We start from the raw sequence: 4838 nt of genomic DNA, 5'->3' as shown, positions 1-4838 counted from the left end.
GGAGGGTGACCAATCACGTCCACGTAGTCCTCTGGAGTAATGGTGAGCCGAAAACCGTTTGGTTCTGAAACGAACCTTAACGGGAGTCGTCTAGCTGCCTCTCTATGACGAGTTTGTACTTGACGTTTCAAGCCAATGGGTTCTCCTGGAAGGGGCTTCCTTTTCTGTACAGTATGTACACACCAGCTCAAGTAGCCGATGTCTGCAAATGACAACTCTTGCACTGCTGTGTGGCCTGTTCGTAAGTATATTACATATGAATCATATGAAAGTCGCACCGCTCTTCATCTGGTCCTTCTTGAAGCGGCACGACGACCTCTCTTCCAAACACCATCATGTTTGGGGATAATTTGTGCTTGAATGTTTAGATGCCCTGTATGCCAGCATGACCTGGGGCATGTACTCATTCCATCTCCTTTGTTCCATTTCATAATCCATTTCGTAAGCCCAGAGCTGACGAGAGCTATTAATTTTCCAACCAGACTCAAAATACCATAGTTAATGTATGCACGAAAAGTAATTCTGCGCGAAGGCAGTTGTGACGTCATGACGTCACAGAAATATTGAACATGTGTAGCCAATGTTTGCGTCATACCGTTGACGTTTTTGGAGCAATGCTGATGCCATATGCATGTTCTTGAGTGACAGTTCTAAAAACGGGCCGCCCTAAAGTTGAATATTCATTGGTTATTGCATATAGCAAAAACGTTCATAACAACGCGATTTTCCAGCCCAATTTGTCTTCTTTTACTTATATTTAAGCCTACAGCATGCTAAGCTACTTTATGAATTCAAGGCATATAAAAGTCCAAATACAGAAATTCTACGGTATTGTCTGTTTAAGAGAAAAGACCACCATTTCGTAAAATTATACTTGAAAATTCGTTTATCTATATCAGCTGCGGCTAAACCCATTTTGACGGATTTTTTATACGCCCGGCGTTAATGGCTTGGCTACAACTCCAGTGTTTTCATTTGTAAGTAGGTAACCATTTTGCCTACATATACTATTTATAGATATTGACTACAATTTAAGTTTTTGATGGATGCATAGATGACAATGTGTTCTGGGCTCACTTTTTTTCTTTTTCATGGTTGCCTGATATCTACTTTGATAGTTAGGTATAAAATTCCAGTGTCCCGTCTACAGCCCCAGTAGTTTTCCATGTTCAGTTATATTTTTCCGCTGACAACATAGATACGCAGATGACGAGGTGTTGCAACTCTCATTGTCAATAATTTGCATTATTGGCAGATTACTAGATAAAGAGGTGACGTTGGACATTTGTACATATAGATTTGTTGGTTACAAAAAAACTGCGGTGCATCTTTCACATTAAAATTCTATCAAATGAAGGAGAGTGAGTGCTTGGCGTTTAACGACGTACTTAACAATGTTTCAGTCATATGACCACAACGAGTCCTTCTTATAGTGTGTCTTCTTGCAGCAGGGCGAGTCCAAGCCGCCAAAGTGCTGCTGGCACTGGAATATCACGCCGAAGACACCAGACATATTATACTGACACCGGGCCAACCAGTCCTGTTTATTTGCTTAACCTCTCAATGCTGAGCGCCGAGCGAGGCAGCAACAAGTTCCATTTTAAAAGTCATTGGTGTTACTCGACCCAGGCTGAATCCTGGATCTCCGTCCTCGAGGCGGACGCTCTAACCACTATACCACCGAAGCGGTAGGAAGAGGGAGAAGAGAAAAAAATAACTAGCTAGCTCGATCACTAACTCAAACCCGGGCTCATTCCATGTTTTTCTCTGGTTTGAGCGGGAAGACCTGCCAACCTGGGTTGAATTTGTTCCACCCAGTGAATCAGCATGAGTTACATGTAGATACTGTTTATGAGAATGTTAATAAAGTAACACAGTAATAACATGTTTTTCAGTAGTATGTCTGAAGTTATGAAGCTACACTAAGCTTCATTCCTGCTGCTGCCCATTCCTGGGCTTGAACCGCTATATGAGGTTATACATAAGTTTAGACATATTTGATAATATTTATTTATTTGGTTGATGTTTTACGCTGCACTCACTTTATACTACGTATAATATTTCATTTATACAACGGCGGCCAGCATTATGGTGAGGAAGCCGGGCACAGCTGGGGAAAACCAACAACTATAGGCAGGCGGGGATTGAACTTGCAGGGATTGCATGGTGAGAGGCACCAGGGCCATTACGCTGCACTAGAGACCCTGGTGCTTGATAAGAAAATGCTGAGATACAAGGGCTCATTTGAACATAATGCATGGAGTGTAGGAAGGGAAAATATAGTAAAAAAGGGTTGGGGTTGACAGGAAGGGTAGGCTTTTTTATTACTGGATCTAGGTTTGATACTGCTTTCCTATCGCATTATGTTGGGCAAGGAACTGCAATCTTTCCAACAACCAACTGGCACTCTTCGTTAAGGTCTTTCTAGCACTCCCACTATTTGTTTTTTTCTCAGCTTTGGAATAACTATTTCTGAGTGCTGTGAACTTAGTTTTCACCCATCCTTCTGAAAATTGAATTTAAAAACAAGGAATAAAAGACATATGCAATTGCTTATCCAAAAGCAGAATCTACTGCAATCACTACTGTTGCAAACCAATTAATTGATTAATAGGAATTTAAAGCCGCCGTGAGCAATATGTCAATAATAATAGATTGGTAGGAGCATGGAGAGTTCAATTCTTAATGTAACCACGACCGTAGGTTGCTGACAGACCCGTAGGTTTTGGATTTAGGAATATAAGGATTGCCAGTATGACCAAGCTTGTTGGCTATTTACTCTTGTGCCGTCGTCCTCTTATCCCTGTCTCTAAATTCAGGCGATCTAACGTCATACAAACACGGATGGTCTAGTCATAATTCAACTAGCCTGTCCTCTAACGTAGCGTCTGTTATGAGGTCGTTAGGGACCGCCATGTTACAGATCATATGACCACGACGCGCCTGCTCATTCACGACTACTTGGAAAGAGATAGCTTTCGTTCGGCGCACACGGCTAGCCATCGTTCACGAATGACAGAAATTATCAAACACGTTAGATATTTGGCATAGAGTCAGGAAAGGCAAAAACTTAAAAGAAAAGTTGCCCCGCAGACGAGAGTTATGTGCTAAAGGCAAGTGTCACGAATGAATTTTCCTAGCTCTCGTCTGCGCCGGGCTTAAGTATGGAGGCAAGTGTGTGGTTAAACCGTTCTACACTTCCGTTTGACTTGGTCTCATACTTATGCTTCTAGTTTTGTGAATCTGTAAAAGATCACACATACCAAAAGATAAGATTCAAAATTTGTCCCTTGTTCCTGAATGGATCTGCCCAGGAGTTCCAAATCTGCAGAAAAGGTGTTTTTAACTAATGCCTTGGCAACTGTAGAGCTTTCTTGGTCTGGTAAAGCTACTGCTTCTGTCCATTTGGTGACAAGAACATAACGGTTCCCATATAGGTAACTGGCATAGGCCCTAGAATATCCACAGCTAGTCGTTCCATTGATTCTCCAACAAGATATCGTCCTAATGTTGCCCCGACCTAGATTTTGTGGTGTTTTCCGTGCTGTGCACATTTTGAGCCATATTCCTGGACATGTCCTCTCATGTACGGCCACTAAAATGACTGTGTAATTCTACCAAGCATTATGTCAGCTCCAAGATGCCCTGCTGAAGGTATATGATGGTAATATTTTATCACTGACTGACTCTTCAGGAACTATCGAATGTGGCATTATCCTGTCATTATTTACCCACCTTCTACATACGATACCATCCTTCACAACCAGTCTGTCCCCGAAGAGTCTTAAAGGTTGAGGGGAGGTGATACACTAATGACCAGTCAGGCCGCCTATCGCCAGATTCAACAGCCAGTAGCATGGGTCCAACACTATTATCCTTTAATTGATGCCGCCTTATATTATCAATTATCTCTGGTTTATCCTGGCTTCACGTTATAGCTCGGGCCTGATACATTGCGTGGTCAAAGAGTCGGTCCGTGTTCAAACCAGTCGCAGGAATAACTGAATCCTGTAGTTCCTGCTGTTTTGCACATACTTTACCTGGTATCATGGAAAGTGCATTGATCAGCGTTTGTATAGCTCCTGCACGATGCTTTACCTTTAGGTTATACCTCCCCAGTGTTTTTAACCATCGTGCTGGTTCTCCTGTGGGATGTTCAAGGCTTTTCATCCAGCTAACTGCAGCATTATCAGTCCTCAGTAAAATCTTCTATTTATAAACATAAGGATGGAAATGCTTCAGAGCCATAACGACAGCCAACAATTCCTTTCTAGTGACACAGTAAGACATCCCATGTTTATTGAAGGTATGACTCATGTAAGTTATCACTCTTTCACATCCGTCAAATTCCTGAGAAAGTACCGCGCCAACTGTTGTGTCACTACCGTCAGTGTCAAGAATAAAATCTTGACATCCAAACGGTATATTGGTGATCTACTGGCGTTAAATAACCCTCATATTGCTGAAGTGGTCAAGGAAATCTGCCCGCCTTCATTGGATTAAAAGGAGACAAGAGATAGTCCTGATGGTACATTTTACTTGGATCTATATCTGTACATAGACGGACAAGGTCTCCTTTCACGCCGCCTTTACGTCAAAAGGGATAATTTCAATTTTGATATTGTAAATTATCCTTATTTGGATAGCAATATACCAAAGGGCCCTGCATATGGCATGTACATATCATTTGGGAGCTAGTGTTAAACGTTGTTTTGGAAATGGATCTTGCGATTATCGACTTGGAACGCCCTTTACGGACTACGAATTGTATACGAATGTGGGACATGACGCTTATATTTCACCACCAGTCCAACAAGGTATGAGAGATTTTTCAGTTT

This window comes from Liolophura sinensis, chromosome 7 (genome assembly GCF_032854445.1).
Source record: "Liolophura sinensis isolate JHLJ2023 chromosome 7, CUHK_Ljap_v2, whole genome shotgun sequence".
In the NCBI taxonomy this organism is placed as follows: domain Eukaryota; kingdom Metazoa; phylum Mollusca; class Polyplacophora; order Chitonida; family Chitonidae; genus Liolophura; species Liolophura sinensis.
The sequence above is the reverse complement of the archived record's forward strand: the minus strand, read 5'-3'. Positions refer to the sequence as shown.